This window comes from Myotis nattereri, assembly GCF_964212035.1.
Source record: "Myotis nattereri genome assembly, chromosome: 8".
In the NCBI taxonomy this organism is placed as follows: Eukaryota; Metazoa; Chordata; class Mammalia; order Chiroptera; family Vespertilionidae; genus Myotis; species Myotis nattereri.
Window position 1 is genome coordinate 52,623,813 of NC_138083.1, and position 20,869 is coordinate 52,644,681.

The window sequence follows — 20,869 nt, forward strand, 5'->3', positions numbered from 1 at the left end:
ATGTTTCTTAAATTTTCTAAGGAAGAAGTTTTTCTTTGAATCAACACCAAATATGATGTACTTGTAATGAATGGCTCCCTTTCTATAATGTATGGATAATCTATAAATTCTTTTAGGACAGGGACCATGTGTGAATCATGTCTTTGTCCCTAATATCTAGTTTAATGTATATTTAATAGTATTTGTTTAGTAATTTCTGAATGACTGAATCACTTTAGCTGTAAAAATGCTGCTATGAATTGTATAATGCTGATGTGTGCAAAATTTTCTCTGTTGAGTATAGAAAGAATACAAATTGGTAAAAAAAAGACAATTTGGAATTTAATTATTAAAAATAGAAAAATTTATCTAAAATTAAATTGAAAAAATGTTGACACAGTGGTCCTTACATTTCTTTAAAATATATAGTCTTTATCCTGACAATGAGTGGATCTCACTGTGGTCTAGCATATCAGACTTGCATTCTCCATTTTAAGTGGCTTCAACTCTTTGCCACATTGCCTATTTACCTATTAATTATCTATGTATCATCTATCTACCTATCTCTCTACCTACCTAACTATCTTCTATCATCTATCATCTACTTTCTATCTGTCCAATCAATCTATAAATTTAATATAACACTGGTAGGAAAATTTTCTACAATATTATCTTCGAAAATTTTAGAATTGTGATATTTTAAAATGAGCATTTTGTAATCTCATATTTATCAAAATCAATAGGATAAACCATATATGTCAAGTAATAATAGACTGAAATTTTCAAACCAAATATTAAAATATTTATTAACATGCACTCATGTTTTCATTTGACATGACTCAAGTTCCTGCTCCATTCTTGATTTTGACTGGGTCTATATGAGGTGTGACATAGTTGTCACTTAGGGAAATGCACTGGGAGATAGGAAGAAGCATTCATATTTTGAGAATTTGTGTAGCTAAAATGGTGGGAATGGTGCTGATGGGGGAGCAGTAGGAATTGGAGTAAAACAGAATTTGTTCATGGACACTGTGTGATGACTTCATTTTTTACTTCTTTTTAAGCATATGCCAAAAATTAGTATATGGGGAATATGGGAATGGGGTCAAGAATATGTTCTATTATTTATTTTACAGAATACTTAAAACGCAAAGGTCATGATGTAGACTGGCAGGTACCAGAGTATTATTCTAGAACATTAGCCCTACACATACATTTAATGGTTGCAAGTGCACACTATTCATAAACTCGTCTACATTTGTTCAAGTCAGCATTTGTCAAGCCCATGTGGCAGAGACTGTATATTTCACCAAACCCATGACTATGGATCCTGTGTTCTAGCAACACACTTTGTGGATGCCAGAGAGCCACAGATGAATGCCAGACTCAGATTCTATTCCTTTACAATGCAGTTTCACTTGTGTGTACATCACACTCACCACACACACATATCACATAAGAATAGATTCAAGTCACATTTTAAATATTTCTTTGTAAATAATTTTCTCTAGCTCTTAATTCTGACACTCTTCTGCAAATGTCCTCAAGTTTGCAATATTGTTCCCTACTAACACCTTCACCCTGTTTGATTGCTTCCTATTCACCCCACTGGAGAGGGAGGGATCCTCACCCTAAATAGTATGAGATGGCTGAATGCACGGCACCTGAGAGAGGACAGATGAATTCAAATAGAAGGTAGTCATTAAACATACCCACAGGCCCAGGGAAGGATGCTGCATGCCAGGCATGCCACCTGGGGATCCCACTCAAGAGGAGAGAAAACCGGCAGGATTGCGAAAAGCTGGCTTTGTAGTAACAAAAGATAGAGGTGCCCAGGTTCCTATGGGAGGATGTGATTGGCTTGTTTGAATAATTCTGTGGACTGGCAGGGAAGTAAAACCTATTAGTTGAGAACTGGGAGGGGCCTAGCTGGTTCATCTGACATTGGAACTGGCTGGGTGGGGAATCTTTCCCTTTGGGTGTTGGTCACATTGGTGAGAAGAGTGGAGCTCCTGGTTAAATTTTGGGGGCCCTATGAGATGCAATGATGTCAAGGCAGCCCATGAAATTTTAGATCTTACCATCCCACCTCCCCAGGTGTTTTGAGGTCTGTGCCTGTGCTCAGTGCCCTCAGCATGAGGTCAAAGTGCCATGCGCCTCCTCCTTCAGGCAGCCTGCCCCCTCCCACCCTGAGCTCGCTGTCTCAGTACCAGATCATGGAGTGGATTCACTGGGCATTCAGTCGGCCAGGTTTTGTCCAGTGGAGTGTCTGGCTATCCCCTGGCGCTGTTCCTTGCTCCCCTCACTGATGGCGGCTATTACACTTGATTCATTACATGCCATTGATCTTCGAAATTTTGATGAATGGCCGGGAAACCTGAAAAGTTCAGAGTTTGGCTTTGGTTCAAATGAGCACCCAGAAGTTCAGATGCTTAATTCAAGCTGTCTAAGTCTCTTGGAGAAGCAAATGTGGTTATGCAAAATTAGTCTGAAAAATCTCCTGGAAACAGCCCCTGTCTTGGAAATTCCTGGTATTTCCTGCTCTTACTTAGACCACAGACTATAAATGCTACAAAGACATTATTTCTTTCTTTCATTTGTTCTGCTCATTTACTTCTGGCCAGAGCCCAGGTTTCTAGGTTTTGGGGGACAGGTAGCAAATCATGGTGGGAAAGTTCAGGGTGGCATTGTTTGACTGTCGCGGTTCCACCAGGCGTACATACATTTTCCATGCACCTGGGCACACAGAGAGATGCAAGCGCATCGGCTCCCAGGGTTCTGAGTAAAGAGTTGTCTATTTATCCCTGGCAAACGGACTTCCTTTTCAGATCCACGAATGTGCTAGTGCCGTGTGAATATGCAGGCGTCATCAGGACAAAGCAGCGGGTGATAAATGACAGTGGGAGAAATTCCCTCCAAAATGCACAGTTAACTCTGCTTGGCTCTCCCTTGATTAATTCAGGCAGGCTCGCCTGAGAAACAGATCATGGGAGGGCTTCGTTCTGAAGGTCAAAAGGGATGCACACTCACAGGTCCACAGGGGAGGACTGTCCTGAAAAAGGGCTCTTGAATGAGAACATTGAAGAACTTTATCTATTCCCTGCCCCTAAACACCCCTTCTCAGTCCAGACCAAGGGTTGGCTCATTAGCCAGTTCAGCTGGGCATGCTGAGAGTTTTAGAAGGGACCAGACTGCATATGGCAAAATATAATTCCACAGGCTCCCCTGGCATTTGATTGTAATCTATGCTTTGTTTGCAGTAACTGATCTATTTCAATTTCTTAGAGCCTCCAAAATAGTAATAATGTATGCATTACGATGAGAAATTCTATTAGGATTTGGATTATTCTGCATTATTTAGAAAATGAATTACAACTTCTGACCTTGGATATACACATGTGTTTCAGATGTGTCGCAAATCCCAGGAAATATTAAAACCAGTTTTGCCCAGAAACCCTGCTACTCATTATCCCAGTTGAGTCTTCATTCTGCCATAGATGGTTCACCCAGATGTAAACACAGGAGAGCTGGTAATAATTCATACTTTGCCAAATTTCAAAATTGTTGGTTTTAAGTAAAACAAAACACCAGGTTTCCAGCTTCTACTGAGTGAAAAAAAGAGATCCCATATAAACATCAAACATTGTCATGGTATTTATAATATTGCTATAATATGCCACGTCATGGTTCAAATTTGACAATTGGATAATAAAACACATAGTAGCCTTGGATTCTAGCTACACATTCTTTTAGAGAGAAATACATAAATTGTTCACTCAAAAAGCAATTAGCAAATTCTGAATGATCCTAGATAGTTTGGAAGATCAATGGAAAATTTACTACATTGATTTTATTTAATAATTAAGTTTTAATTATTTTAAATTAAAAGTTAATGTTTAAGGGCCCATATAGCTCCAGTTTATTACTTTTATAAACATAAAAATTTTAAATTTCCTTCTTATATTTTACATTAAAGTATAATATTTTTTAAATCATAAATGCTTTGAAAGCTAATACATGGGCAAACATTTCTGTTCCACACAGCTGGAGGGTTCCATCCTATTATACTGATATTATACTTGACTAATTTATTAGACTGTTACAATTTCTTTTTTCTCACGGTCTTTCTATGGAGGAATTTATTTAAGCAAATGGACTCTTACTGAATTGGCATATAGCCATCTTTTACACAAAAGTCTTCTCTATGAGAGTGTAAAATGGCCTATGAATGGTAAACATAAATATCCTCCAAATTCTTAGCTTCCTCTCTTTGGATCTGAGATCTTACAATCAATCAGTGGCACTTGAGAAATTGTGACTTTACTCCCCCGTTTTTTGAACCATTGTCTCTTTACATAACATGACCTTAAGGTGACCTCATGATTAGCACTATGCACAATGTCTGTCCACAGTGAGTTCAGAGGTACCCAGGTGGTTAAAGAAAGCTTGTTTTGCCTCCTACAAATGCAGGAATCTCTTTTCAACTAGTTACCCTTTGGCCCTGACACTCATGCTTACCTTTCCAGGTACTGACCCTGCAAACAGTAGGCACTGCAGCAGGGCAAGAGGGTGCTGGAAACGCACATGGGAAAATGACCTTCTGGTTGGAGGAAAGGTTACCAAGTGCCAACCACAAATATCTAAAATATAGCTTCTTCAATGTAATTTTTAGAGTAAAATTAAGAAGTTAGGAAATGACTGTCTCAGATATCAACTACATCTCTATTTTCAAGCTGTTTCTTAGAAATACTAATGGCTCTTAAAAAATCATATCTGTGGTTTTGCCTCTAAACAGCCACTAATTATTCAGACAATATGTAAGAGGCATAAATATCTATTGGAAAAAGTGAAATAAAAAAGGCAATTTCTGCTCAGCTGTTGCAGTCAAGTAGAGAGAGGCCATATGAATGTTTACAAGAGAGGCATAATTTTATTTTCACAAACATAATTACTATTTTTTAAACAGCACCATACACATCACCATTGCACTATTTCGACAGGCATTTCTGAAGCAGAGGTTGGCTGAGTGTATGGCAGCTTCAGCTATGCAACATGGCTCTGAAAGACTTGCCTCTCACACAGGTGAATTCTCTCTATTCTTCTCAAGGGTCTCTGAAAAGAAGGAAAACAGTTGATTACAAATTTGGTGCCCAACTATTTTCTCTCATTGTAGAAGCCAAGGTAGTGTCAGTATTTGTAATTTTGTTCATTCAGTGAAAATTTTTGGTAACCATTTCCTGGAACTTTAAGAAAAGGTAGACACCGTTAGTGGGAAATTTGTTGTTAGACAGCTGGGGAGTCATGTTTGAGAAGTGGTGCTGAGCACCAGGAAAGCCATCATTGTCAGGCTATTGGCAGTCTAAGAAGCAGGAAGATGCCTTCTGATGTCAGACTAACAGTATACCAGATGGCCTCCATCCCTTTCCACCATGATTCCAGGAGGGAATTTAGTATGAAAAGCTTCAGGAGCAGAAAGATGGTGTAAGGCTGGAGATCTACCCACATCTTGCTCTTCTTTCTTTGCCGCCCTTCACCATCTCTCCTCCCACCCTGCCTGTTGCATCTTTTAAACTTATGTCTGTTTTAATACTTCCAGAATCTTGGCTAAAACTTTAATCCTGGCTATCATTCTAAGGCTCAAACATTTTGTTTCATCAACCGTTGATTCTGGGCTTGAGACTGTGAGTTTGAATTAAAATCAATAGGCGAGGAATGACCAATATCTGTATACCTCTTGGGAACTGGAGACCCCCAAAGTGCTCACATCTCTCAGTATGCATGTATGTGCAATTCTTCCTAACAAAACATCCACATCTCTCCATGAACTTACCTGTTTTGCTTCCCACAGGTATGTTAGAAATGAAAACATCCCAACTCTGCTTGACGGAGGACCAGCAGAGGGTGGAGCTGTCATCAGACAGCTCCATCTCCCAGCATGGTGGCTCTCCACTAGCTGTCGTCTGTGCTCATCACCGAGAATTTGGTTCATGCTGTGTGTTCCTCATCTGACATTAGCCACACCTACCCTTAGACTGTTACAATTTCTGAATCAGTCCATTCCATGCAATTTAACATTAAAAGATTTGGGGCACGAAAAGTAGGCCTTGTCTTGATTTATTCCCCCAAACTTCACCATTCTCCCCAAATTTATCCTTTCTTTCAACAAATACATGGAAATTTCTCTTTCCAGCATCAGTGTAATGGTGAACTCTGCCACAGAGTCATTTGCATACACTCAAACCTTGAAACAAAGCTGAGGTAGCTTGAAATATCACTTTTACTACCTGCTGAATATCACATGTACATAATTAAAAAGCAAACATTCCTTTTTTCACATCCCTGATAGTCAAAACAGCATGGTGTAGATTCAGTTTGTTGGAAAACAAAGAGCATGGTCATTCACCATCATACTGCCTTGCTCTGTTGTGCTATGAAAATTTTATATACAATAAATATAAAATATAAAATACAACCCGGGTTAAAACAATAGAAGCCATTTCCACAAATCATTTGGGCCATATCCTGGCAGCCAGAAGTGTTCCCCTTCTATGCTGATAACTGTCCACATTCAAGAAAGAAATGCCTGTTAGTATTACTTGAAAAAACATTGTCATGTACAGTGATCTTGATCAGACAACTTTTGGGTAGAGGATAACAAGATTGTTTTGGAGGATCAGAACTTAGAAAAATGAACACATGCCTAATTTTTAATAAGCAGTATAGTGACTATAGGTTTAGTTTTGTAATATAACTTCAATAAAGAAGACATAAAAAACTTTGTGTGGGATTTTCTGGTGTAAATTTTTCTGCTGTAAAATTTTCTCTGGGAATGAGGGCCATTCCAAATATTGCATATGACCTTTTCAGGCCACTAGTGTGGCCCTAGATACCCACTTGGAGCATCTTCTTAATTGAATCATAGAGTCTCAGGGCTGAAAGAGATCGTAAAAGGGATCAGTCCATCCAATTCAATGTTGGAATCCACAGTATAGTATGACTGGACAAATTTAAATAATGCAGCTGATATTGTTTACATGTTACAAGTTGTCTGAATTAATAGCTTTTAAAAAGAATTAATAAGACATAAATAGTTCACTCAAATCCCTCCCGTCCCTAATAAATAGTGAAGCTTGAATAGTTGTAAATTCTCTAAAAAATAAATTACATTACAAATGTGGATGTGAGTGGCAGGCCTTATTTATGGCTACTGCTGATTTAGGGTTTTTTTTTTTTATGTTTCTGGGTTGGTCCATCTGGCTGTTTTTCAGATTCAAAGTTTTATCTTATGTTGGTCTGTATGAGCTACTTTATTCCTGGAAAATCAAATGTAACATTTTAATCAAAATCATGTGATTTCTACACAAATAAAGGAGAAAAGACAAAAAAACATATTCACCAACATAAAAATTAATACTGAGATAAAATTGGAACTTCCTGGCATTCATGAAATTTAAGATGGAAAGAGAAGACTTTTAGAAAAAAAATACCTTTATAAAATATATTTGAGGATATTAAAGAAATGATGACACTCTACCTACCTATGAGTTTGGAAAATTTAGGATTATAAATAAAAATGTATTTTTTTCAACTAATATTAAGACATTGGAATGAGACATCATTTGCCTTTTTAGATCTTTCAAACAATAATCAAATTTTACATCAATATTTTATTTGCATCAATTCAACATCATGTTTTATCCTATTTAATTTAATGTGTGTCCTGTGAGTAAAAGGTGGGTGTTGCCAAAGTTGAACCAAGTGATTCATTTAGTGGCTTTGGAAGTTTGAGGTTTATAAAGTAGTTTGCTATTTTAAAATTGAATATGTCTTCCTTCCTTTGGTGTGCCTGTTCACATGGAAATGGTTTTCTGAGTGGGGTTGTAGCCACTCAGAAAAGGAGGAGTGTGCAGTCTTATAGTTGAGTGTTTGCAGCTACAGAATTTCATAAAATATTAGTCTGAAGTTTTGAATTAATAACATCAATGAACACATTTTTAACCAAATCTTCTGCCTTTCTTTGGTAACTGATTCTTTAAAAAGTTAGCCTTGATGTTAAGTTACTTTATAGTCAGGGGAATAGAAAAAAATGTTAATATTTATATTTCTCTGTGAAATTTCATGCACATTATTTGGAAACAAATAGTGGAATAAAGAGTTGAAGTTAAAGTTAAACAAGAAGATGCTTGTACACCGTTTCATAAATGGCACATGTCTTTCTTCTCACAAATGCCGTTCTCAAGAATGGATTTACAGCCTGACCAGCTTTTGGGTTTCATCTGTGTCTGTTAGGGAGCTTGATGGGTGGAGGACGTTGCTGCCCATTCTTCACTAGAAGGCAGCAGTGCTCAATACAGCCTGGTTCTCTGCTAATTACAGTTAGTAATTGACACAGTGACACCATGCAAAAGGTACTGTCAGGAGGTTTCAATGAAAAATAATTCCTTCCAGAAAAAGTCAGAAGAAGAAGAAAAAGGAAGAGTAAGAGAAGGAGAAATGAATAAAAGATTCTCTCTGGTTTTCAGTGACATGCCTTGTACGTTCATTTTGCTAGGTGGGTAAAAATAGCTTTTATTGGATGAGTCTGTTCACCTAGCTTTAGAGAGCTAACTCTTTGAAAAGTGAAGGGACGAGTAAGATATTTCACAAGTTAAACCATCACAAAACCCTGCAGTTACAGAAGGTGCTTATCATGCTTCCTTAAATGGAGACTCCAGATCACTCTGGATAGCATATCATTTATGCAGCAATAGGAGCTCTTTTCCTTTTATATATGAGTTATTCCATCAAGGATTTACTTAGAGATGAGACCTAAGGGGGACCGAGAAGCCCAATGCCATGCTACTCAAGGGTGGTCGACGAGTCAGCAACATCAGAGTCCCTTGGGGGCTTGATACAACAGAGTGACAGGCCATCGCTATATCTACAGGATCAGAATATGCATTTTACCAGGATTCATGAGCATCTTAATGTTTGAAAAACACTCATCTCTTGCTGCTGCTGTATCTTCCCCAGCAGGGAAACATTGACCATAGATTGGCATTGACAGAAGGCTTAAAGCCAAGTCTTCTGATGGGAGTGCTTAAGTTGCATTGGTCCTTTTTCTAAGTCATGAGGTTGTTTTGTATTTATGTGAAACCATAAACCACAATAGGATTCTTAAAGTTTAGTTACATGCATAGAGCGGGCATACATATTCACAAATCAGTGCATTTATTTTCATTATCCTTGCATATGGCCCATAACTCATACATTATCAATCTGCCATTGCAACTTTTGCAAATCCTAAAATTGGGCATAATAAACTTTTTGGGTAATTGAAATGATTACTCTAGTAACTTATAATAATTACATTTATCTCTGGCCCTTGGCAAATGATTTGGTTAGTTCCCATAATGGGTGAAGACACCAGCCTTTGTGTCTACACACCAACATCAAGTCAGAGCCTGTGTCCTCTCCTGGGTTATTCCACCTCTCGTGACAATAAACCCTGAGTTCTGTGTCTGTGTCATGTAACAATGCTTATGAACCACAAAGGTGACCTGACTGTATCTTCTATACAGGAAGACCAGTACTTCCCTGGTGGGACTGTGAGCACATTGCTGTTGAAGAGGGTACATAGACCATTTAAAGACTATTTAAGGAGAGAGAAAAGATAGCTGCTGTGTTACAAGACCAACCAAAACCTACTAATGGATGACTGGAAGGAAAGAATGAATGAATTTCAGGATCAGGAATTCAAAGCTATAAGCACCTGCTGAAGTTAAATATGACTGCATATTTATAGCTGCCCTCCCTCCCCCCGCCCCCTATGCTTTCACACAGAACACTGATGGGAGCTAAGAAGTTTTTGTGATGGTGGATTGTCTTCCAGACTTGCCAAGTTTTTGTTCTCTTAGATGCCTTAGACCTAAGTCTAAATTAAATAAAAAGGGGATCCAATTAAAATATGTAAAGTATTTCTATATTTTTCTTTTTCTTTGCTAAATTTCATCAATACAGTACCAAAATAATTGCTTGTTAATTTCTTGCAGGAGTGGAGAAAGTAAATAATTGGGCATGTTTTCTTTTTTTTTTTTTTCTGCTACTAAAAGAGTGATCCTTTTGGGAAGCTTAGGTTGTGGAAGCAGCAGGAAAAAGATGAACCAAGTTTAATTGTCTTATTATTTTCTTTTTAGTATTGAGCACCTAGCTGGCATTCAATAATTAATTCTGAACTGGATTACACCTCTTAGCTTGATTCCTACTGTTGCTAAACAACCGCAGGAGTCCTCGGCAGGCGACAGCCATGCAGCATGGTGCCTAGTGGTGTCCTTGTTCTCTCCTTGGGTCCCCATGCAGACATGCATGTTGTGGGGGCCAGGACAGCTACGCCATTTCTCTAAGCCGCATTGCTTTTCCCTCCTCTATTAACTGGGTTCACACCTATACCACAGGGTAATTTTAAGGATTAAAAATTATATATAAAAGTGCATAAGATTATGCCCAGATGTGGTGAGACCTCATACAGAGCAGTTGTTTTGTTACTGTTTGCTTGCAGGGCCTGGCAAGTATGGGTCAGCAAGGGAAGCAGTGAACACGTGGCTCTCCTCTTTCAACTCAGGGGCCATGCACTCACCACCTTCCAATGAGGTTTATTTTCAATAGGCGAACCCTGGCCTCTGATATCACAAAGGGTAAATGGTGTCCTTGCTAGGTGGCTGGATATTCCAAAGTCCAGAATGTGCCACTTATGCTGCTCCAAAACTCAGCTCCCTCCCTTGGCTTGATGAAGAAAACATCCCTGGTACATTTTCAAGTCCGTCAATACTCTCAGTTGGCTAACATGAAGAAATTCCCTTCAGAGTGAATAATTGGATGGATTTTTTTTTTTTTAAAGCAAGAATGTTTGAGTGAAGAGAGGAAAAGGCAGGAAGCCGTGTTTACTGCTGTGGGAAGAGCATATGACCTTTGCGTCATGGTCGCCCTGAAAAGCAGAACTCATCCATCAAGAATTGACAATGTCACCGGGGGTGCAGTGCTGCTCACTCCCTTATTTTAGAAGTTGGCTGTGTGAGGAACAATCGTCTGTAGTTTGAACTTCAGAGATTATATGTGCGACTCTTGGAATGGCCTTCAGTGTCTCAGGACACTTTTATGTGTCACCCATCACCAAGTTTTGAACTGTGAAGATAATCTTAGCCCGGTTTTGTTTGCCATAGTTGGGCAGCCTTACAGAGGTTGTGAAATGAAAATACAGCTAAGATGGTGATGTTGACACAAGCATGTTCGTGTGGGACTGGGTGGCCATGTACGTCTTACACCGTCATCTGGTAACATCCGGCAAAATCATCATGATTCATCATATGTGTCCTTTCCCTCTTACTCTTTCAAGATGAAAGTTTTCAATACTAATGCTGCAAAGTGGGCATTATGTTGATTTATGCTAATAAGTTCCATGGATGCTGTCATATTACGTTGTTAAGCAATGAGACTGGTGAAATATTGTTTCTCCCATTGTCTTGCAAACAGCCCAGTGGTGCCCAAGCCGAACCATTCAGCCACCTCACGCTGTCCCATGGTTTCTGTCCGAGGTGGGTTTGCTAGGAATAGAGGGAAGGGAGGCGGGGAGGGTGAAGTCTGCACTGTTATGTGTCCTCTTAAAGAGAAAACAGTGTAGAAAAAGAGCCCATGTACCCTGTGTGCGTGAATGCGTGGGAATTTATAGTGACTTCCTTGTCACATATTATTTTCATGGCAGTCCTTCTGTAAATGGTGTGTTAGTACCTCCTTGAGGAGCTTCTTGTTTTAGGATTTTACCACAAGGTCGTAAACCAGTGAAACTACTGTAAAGCTAATGCTTCAAGAGGCAGTTTTCAGAGATACTTTTATTTTAAGAGAGAAGTCTCCACGGGAGATCAATCTGGCAGTTTTAATGTTGCTCTGCTAGCCTCCTGGTGCTATGTTCCCGCCCCCGAACCTTTGAGGTCACTGTAGAGGGAGCGGAGAACTGTGTGGACACAGGTATTCTTTGAGTAGTAGACGTACGCTGCCAATCATCACCCGCAGGACGGGGCTAGGGAGGCAAGGCAGGGTTTATTGCCCCTCTGCCTGTGGGAAACGGCGTCACTCTCAGCCTCTCCATGAGGTGTCAGGTACCCTGTGTCCCGGGATCCTCCCTGTTCTCTGGAACCCCCCCACAGCCGTGCATTCTGTCCCTATACATTGTACTTGTGTGCCATCAACTCAGGAACTGTTTGGGTAATTGGCTATCTAATCTAATAAGGTAATTTCAAAGAAGATGAATGATGGACAAGAACTGAATATGCTGCTACTCAGAGACTTCACTGCCAATGTCCTCACATCTATGACAAGATCTAGGAAAGAGATGCCGCTGTACGGCTCTTTGTAATGGCCCAACACTGCCCCCAAGTTATGATGCAGGTGGACTACTTCCTAACCTGTACCTGGAATTCCTCCCTGTGGTCCAAGTGGACATTATTATCTCCACATGGAGAGGGAACACCCACAATACGCAAATTGTTGTAGCAGGAACGGGAATCCAAGGAGAAAAGAGGACCATTCCTTGTCTCTCAGGGGCTAACATCAAGAAGGTCATCATACAGGTGTCCCAAAAAATGTATACACACTGTAACAGCTCATAGCTCATGGATGTTTCTTTCTTTTCAGGTTTAACCCATTGGAATTAATAATTGTTCAAAATATGCATACATTTTTGGGACACCCTGTATTTTATTGCAATTATTGCTTAGTGTATGTGTGTGCCTGTGTGTTGTATGAGAACTTGCTTTGTATTTTATTCTTATTTATTTATTTTAAAATATATTTTTATTGATTTCAGAGAGGAAGGGAGAGGGAAAGAGAGATAGAAACATCAATGATGAGAAAGAATCATTAATAGTCTGCCTCCTGCTCGCCCCACACTGGGGATTGTGCCCACAAAGAAGACATGTGCCCTGACCAGGAATTGAACCGTGGCCTCCCGGTTCATAGGTTGACACTTCAACCACTGAGCCATGCCTTCCAGGGGTTTTGTGTTTTATTTATCTGCACCTCCCAGGAGCCTCTATCCAGAGCTTTGGCAAAGTAGATATCTCATTTAAAAAAAAACACATTGTGGAAGAAAGACTATGATAAATGTGGGACCTAAGCGTAATTGTAAGCTCCTTGCACATCCACAAAACAGACATAAATATGCAAAGGAGGGGCTCCTGTTCTTTGTCCCAATGGCTGAATAGCTACCAAAGGGTGAACAATGCCATTTCATGGGAAACTCAGACCCACGATCATTAAAATCTAATCACCAAGAAGGAGCTCTCCTTAGAACCCCGTTTTCCACTGCAATGCTCACAAACCATTTTCACGCAAGATTTAGTGAGGTCAAGTAGTAGTGCTTTGGTCTTCTACCTGCTGTGACGTGTGATCACAGAGTAGGATTTTAGCTCAGTCATTTCTCACCTAAAGCAACTGGAGATTAATTATCAGCAGTGTCCTTGCCTCTGGGGCTCCCTTTTTGGTCACTATATTAATTTAACAGGAGAGCTTCTACCCAAAGCAAAACCCTGGAACCCTGGAAGCAGAGAGTGCCACACCGAGTCAGGAGACCCCATGGACAGGAGTGTGGCCTTGAGGGGAAGCTGTAGACCCAGAGCTCCCTATTGGCTGCCTATGGGAGAGAGGGCAGTATTTGCCCAATTCACCTTACAAACAATACAAATAATAATAACAACTGCTATGTCATTGTCAGCCACCCATGAGGAAAAAATAAATGACCAAGAGTGAGGGGCACCCTCCATTCCACTCTGGTTTCTTTCTTCTGGTTGTGTCTGCCTGGGGAGTGTTCAGACTCCAAGTTAGAATAATCACAATGTGAGGTACCAACTAGAAATTAAACACACCACTTTTCTGTTGGCATCCATGATTTATCCTCTGAAGGAGCACATATATGTGTGATGTGTAGGGCTTGGGGAGGGGGAGATGGTATTTGCCTCCTGAATAATGTTATTCAAAGACCAGGAAAGAAATCTGCTGTTTGTGGCGGCTAAATGACAGTATTTATTATGTACTCACAAAAGGGTAAAAAAAGCTACTGTTGATTATTTTGACATGAAATTGCTTGCAATACATGAGGGATTAATTATGATGTGGCACCCTTCATCCTGGCACCTGAATGAGCTGGGGTTTTAAAGAAGGGCCCATGTTCACAGCATTGTTTGTCACATGGGGAGAATACAAATTCTCTGTGCTCTGTTACTCACCAGGGGGTGTGATCATGAGCTCCGTGGCCTTGTTGAACATCAGCATTCCTCATTCAGATCAGACAGAGGACACAGCTGGTCTGTAGGGGTAAGCTTCTTGCATGTAGCCAGCTTTTCTGAACGCTGACCAGGCTTTTGTTAATTTAATTTTTAACTGATGGTCCCATGTAGAGAAGGTTCTCTCGCATCATCTTGAAAATGATTAAGGCTCCATGTCAAGTAACCAGTCTCCCAAAACACATGCCTGTTGTGTTTTGTTGGTAGAAGGGCTGATGTCTAGGTCTGTATACCTCCAGGAAAGGCAGGAGAAGAAAGTGTACAGGTAACAGTGGACAGCAACCAAAGGACAACACCCACTGTACCCATCCTGTTGTCTGGTGACTAGAACCACTGTTACTTCATTTTGCTGCGTTATCAGACCCACAGGTACTGATAGAAATGAGAATGAAGACAGTTCTGGGACTTACTTTGCTATAATCAGGACCTGATGCTTTCTGACCACTAGGTTTTCCGGGCTCATCTATCTTGAATTCTGGTGAATGTACCCCTAGTTAATTGAAAAAGCCTTGTGATTAAACACACACATACACACACACACACAAAACATCAAACTCCTAAACTGTTGAACTGTAAAGAATAAACATGATGTGGGACTCTGATGATAGCTGTGATGTAAAGTATTTATTTATAGCTCTTAGAGCACTTTAGTTTTGAAAAATGCCTTCCAATCATTTTTAGTAGTTTTTCTTTGTGACAATTCAGCAAGGTCACCTGGGATTGCCTCTGACTGATAGATGCTCACACCTATCAGTCACACCTGGGTGAGGGGAATTTGTAAGGTTACAAGAACAGGTCCACAATCTCTGTGACTCCAAATGTGTCGTGCCCCACTGAGCTGAGAGTCCCCCTCCCAAGAGGTACAGGATGAGGTGCTGGGAAAGGCATGAAGTGGCTCTTTCCATTGACTCGTGATCACTTCTAATCACTTTTACAATGGAATGAGATATTCTCAAAGTTGGGTTATTGTGCCTTCCAGTCTCAGAGACAATCAGTGTGGGAAGAGAGAGCTGGGAAGAGAAGTGGAGACATCCAGCAAAGGGAGGGGGTTATAGCTGCCGGATCTGAGCAGCCCAGGATTGTACTGAGGGCGAAATCCTGTACAACAAAGAACTTGAGCCTCCAAGTAACACTAGGGATCCAATATGGTTTGTTCATTCCACCCACAGGAACTTTAAATCTTGTGAAAAAAACATACTTATTGTAAATGTGTGATGTCATTCTTTTTTAAACAAGAAAAATGACATTTTTGTTTATGAACTTTACTGCTGGGAGAGAAAAACTAGAGTATATTACCTAGTCACTGTGATTCTTGAAGGAGTTTCTCTACCCATTTCTGATCATCTGTGCTACTTCTATATCTAACATAAAAGAAAAACCCAATAACATTGAAGTTAAATAATATATTTTTTCCCTCCTAGAACCAATAAATCTGTTTAAAGATGCATTACTACTTTTCTTGAGGGATAATTTAGACTATGTATCAAAAAAGGAAAATCAATAGTTTTTTCTATTATAAATAATTGCCTGTTTGACTCTTTCCCCCTTTTTCTTTTTTATTTATTTTGGCTTCAAAATATTTCCACTGAGAACATCTCATGCTTTAAGTCTAAGCTAGCCCAAGTTTCTATGGGATAATATCTATCAGTAGTTCAGCGCTTCAGCTCTGAGATTCCCCACCAGGTGAGGTAGGCTCAGGCAGGCCCAGGTGCTCCAGAGAAGAGCTTTGAGTTGAATTGTGATTATACACTAACAACTCGGTCACCGTGTGTGCCTGGGGCAGGCAGAGCCCAGTGGCCCATCCAGTTGGCTGATGCCAGGGTGGGCTGGGGTTGCCTGTGACCTATGAGCACCAAGATCTACCCTGTGCCTCCAGGTCTGAAATTGGCAAGTAGAAAACTGCTTTTATGTAAACTTTGGCCTGGCCAATGCAATCCAGGGTCCCTCTTTAATTAATTAGATGTGACCACATGGTTATCTGAGAACATCTGGCTTAAAATAACGAATGCAGTTCTTCACTTTCAGATTAAAAAATAAAAAAGAATTACTTAAGAAGAGCCAACATTATACTGGCTGAATTATTAAACCAATGTTAGATATCCAACCACCCAAGCACAACAAACATTTCTGAGTGTTCTCTGTCAGCCACAGAGGAGGGCAGACAAATACGGACAACACAGCGGCTTGTGCTCAGGTCATGCGAGTACCCAGGGGAGCCTGAGCCCAGTTCTTTCTGGGGCAGTGAAAGGCTTTATTGACAGGGTTACAGCTCAGCTGAGCCTTTTGAGGCAGATTCACATTTGTTAAGTAAAAGGAAGGGGGGCAGGAGGTGAGGGATTCTGGAGAAAGGGCAAGGAAGCCAGGACTCACTGTCATTGTTTGGCAACTATTCCCTCCACTCCCTCCTACTGTGCATAAGTGTCCTTCCCTCTGTCATCCTGGGTTTGTCCACAGGACTTGCTTTTGTTGGTGGCTCTTAGCAGATGTAAAGTGAGGAGAGGCCTTAAGTATGCTTGTCTAGTTTGGCTTGGGTCTCCTGCACTGATGAACGGCCATGAAAAGTGCAAGGACCAGGTAGTGACTGAGGCCTAGAACAAACACATGTGGAGGTGGAGCATATTTAAGTCTAAGCTTCAGCTCAAAGCCCACACACATCATTCAAGCCTATCCTGACCCATGGGAGTGAAATCAGACTCAACCTGCAGACCCATAAACAGGGGATGGTTGTTATGTGGCATCATTGAGGCAATAGCTGACAATTACATTTAGCAAGACTGACACATGGGTTAAGCACCATGAGTCATAGTGCTAGAAGGATGAGCAAGGCTAGTTCATGGAGAGCCTTGTGTTATAGGAAGATGCTTAGACTTTACCTGTCATAAAGGAGACCACTGACATATTAAAACAAAGATCTGGTTAGCATTTTATAAACAGAATTATGGCAGAAGTGATAAGTAATTATAATAGCTGAATCTACTGGACACTATATGCCAGGAATCATGCTAAGTACTTTGCCTATATTAGCTTATTTAATCCTCAAAGCACCCATAGGAAGTCAGGGCTCAAATCACTTCTGTTTTACAGATGACATACCTGATGTTCAAAAAGGAAGTTTGTTCACTAGCTACCCTGAACTCTTAACTGTGTAACCTATCTGCTTATTTGTAATACAGGCCTGAATTATAGCAGTGCCGTGTGGTAAGGAGGGGTAGGGAGGGGTGAGGTGGGGGAAGGTTTGATCTGAAAAACCATAAGAAGGAAGAATAAACATGATATACTGATCACATGGGAGACATAAAGGAGGGCGTCATGTCTTGGAAGATTCTAAAGCTTCCAGACCAGGAAACAGAGTAGCAGATAGAAATTTGCACCGAACAAGAGATGACAGGAAAGGAAATGGGTATGTTAGGGGCCTATGGGGCATCTTTATGAAGATACATAGTGAACAGCAGAAAATATGGGTCTGGAGGTCATGAGGGAGGGCTGGATGGAGACATAGCTCCTGGGAGTGGGCACGCTCCCTTGGACAAATGTTCAAATGGGAAGAGAGGCCAAGACCAAACCCTGGGGGAGCCCCATGTGAAAGGCATGGACAGAGAAAGAGGAGGCAGAGGAAGACAACCTGGTAATGACGATGACATGTCAATGTGGGCTCATTGTAATCAATGTCCCACTCTGGTGGGCTCCTAGGTAGTGGGAGACTGAGCATGTGTATGGGAAATGTCTGTATCTTTCTCTTAGTTATGCTGAGAACCTAATACTATTCTAAAAAATAAATTCTATTAAAATTATATAATGGATTAATTACCTAAATTTTGAAGACTTGCTACGTAAGAGGAAACCCCAGAGGGCACAGCCTCCAACTGGACTAGGCAGTAGCAGAGGGTGCGAAGATGCCTTTGTTCTGGGCAGTGGGGTTGCTTGTTTCTCTAGGCTTTGTTGAGTCCTGCTAGCAATGCATTTAGGAAGGGATTGGGTGCAGGGTAGAAAATTGATCAGGGAAAGGGGCGGGCAAAAAAGAGAGATACTGACAGATTTGATCCCATACAAATTTTTAAAAAATCTCTCCTGTAAATAAGAAATGAGAAAGCATTGAAAAATTGGGAAAAGTATTCCTAACAAGTAACCTAGAAAAGAATTAATATTATTAATGCATGAAGAGATTTTTAGAATGAGAAAATAAGGAAGAAACAAACAAGTCAGGAGAAAACTGAGCAGACATGCAGAGGCAAACTGCCTTAAGAAAGGGAAAGACACCTATTTGGCCTCAAATTAAAATGCAAAATTTTCACTTAGAGAATTGCCTATGATTTATCAAGAATATGGTGGAATGGATACTCTCACAGGCTGCTCTTTGTAGTACATGTCAATTCAACCATCTTTTGAAAACAATTCAGCAATATGCTTCAAGAGCCTCAAAAAAGGCATGTATCGTTTGGAGCAGTGTTTTTAATCCCCATGGATCCTACATAAGACATCATACGGTAAGAGCTACTGGTCCTCACAGCAGCTCATTACACTACTATGTAGCACTACGAACATCCAGGCTCCTGGCATGCACTGCGGTGTGGATATGGCTCAGTCAATGTTGGAATATGCATAAAACAGGACACCAAGAGCCATTTAAAATCATGCCTTGACATGGGAATAGATGTGTGATTTACCACTGAATAAAGACATAAGAACACAGAGTGTGATCATACTTTTATTTGGAAAAAGTGAACATATGAATAAAAGTCACTAGTTACCTCCTGGTTGTAGGATCACACGTGATTTCTATTTCCTTCTGTGTGCCTCACTACACTTTCTAAATGTTCTGTGATAACTGTGTATTATTTTTGTATTCAGGAAAAGGAAAACAAAAATACATGGCACTATTTTAAAAAAGAAGTAATAGTGGAGGGTTGATGGAGAAGCAGCGATTCCCAAGTCACCTGACTTTGTGGCTGGAAGGGATAAGTTGGAGCTGGGTGGGAAGGTGAGGCCAGTGGCTGAGGTTTAAAGAATGGCCAATATCCTCAGCTCAAAGGCTTTAAGAAAGCAGACAGCAAGGAGGAAAATTAAAAGTAAAGGAAATACGTCATGGCACAACATCTAAGAAGAAACAGAAAGGAATGGAGTCAAGAATGCGGTGGAGGGGTGGGGGTGGCCTTAGGAGAAGAAAGTGAGGTTCCTCCCCTGACAGGTAGGAGAAACCTGTGGGCTGTGCAAACAGACATCTGCAGGGGTAGGAGGAAGGCTGGGGAGAGAATCCAGGGCTGATTTGCTCTATTTTCTTAGGAAAGTGGTGGCTGGGGATTTCCTGGCGGTGGTGGAATTGAATTGACGACCTGGTGAGGACCTTCAAGTTGGACAGCAAAAGTGTTTTCAGCCACAGAACCAGGACCCTGGATGCAGACTGACAATGACAAACTGGGGACTTAGCCTCAAAATGGGGAGAGTTGCATTTGCCCTGGTTATGGAAGGGGAAGGGTAACTCAGCTCCCAGAATTGGCACACCAGCAGTCACAAAGAGCAGAGCAGGAAGCATACACTGAGTTTGCAGGGCCGTACAAAAGCTCTGATGAGAACCATCTCATGGAATTGGAATCCACTTTATTCCAGCCCAAACATTTAATACTTTGCCTACACCTTTGGGAATATATGTTTTACAAGCGAGATGAATATTATCTCACAATCTGCCACAATATCTAATATCCATCACATTCAAAATGAACACAATTACGGTGTAAATCTCAGCCTTGGCAATTTTACTCTCTCTCTAGAAATGCTGTTTAATTGAAAGCACTTTAAGGTTTGAGAGAAAATGTACCATTTATTTCTGTTAGATACTTTAAGTGTATTTGGCTACTTGGGAATAAAACAGCTCCTTCTTCAAAGGAAACAAACAAACAAACAAACAAACAAACAAACAAAAAACACACCTTTAGGCTGTGTGACCATGATATTTGGCAGAAGGATGAACTCAGTTGCAGCTGCTAGAATTTACAGAAGGAATGAATGATAGCACCGTCCATACGAAAAGATGCAAAATCAAATTCTCAAGTGACAGGGATTTCTTTTACAATTTTGAGGACAAAAGCATTCATGTGAAATAAAATCTACATAGGTGTGCTTTTCTATTCATAACATTACAGTCACACGGTATTAGACATCTTGAAAGAAATGTTAATAAAATAAACTTCACAGTTAGCCATTAGCTTCCAATCTGAGAGCTTACCTTTCTGATAAAGATTGAACTCTCTTTCCTTTGATAAGGTTGGGCTGTTAACATGGAATTCCCTAATTTGCAGTGAGGGACATCAGTTCTTGCCAAGATTCCAACATCGGCTCTATTTTCTTTCATGCCAATTGAAACTGTGTGTTTCTTTGAAAATTGCAAGTTACTCAATTGTGAAAGTATAGAAGTTATGAAGGTATCATTTATTTTTCTACAGGAGAATTATATTCAGGATACACAGAGCACTGTCCCTAAATGGGACACCCCCGTTTAAATTTCAGGAGACAAGTGAACTCAGGATTTTACCTGCTACTGTGGTTGTGGCAGTGATTCTGGGAAGTGCTGTAAATTCCTTGTT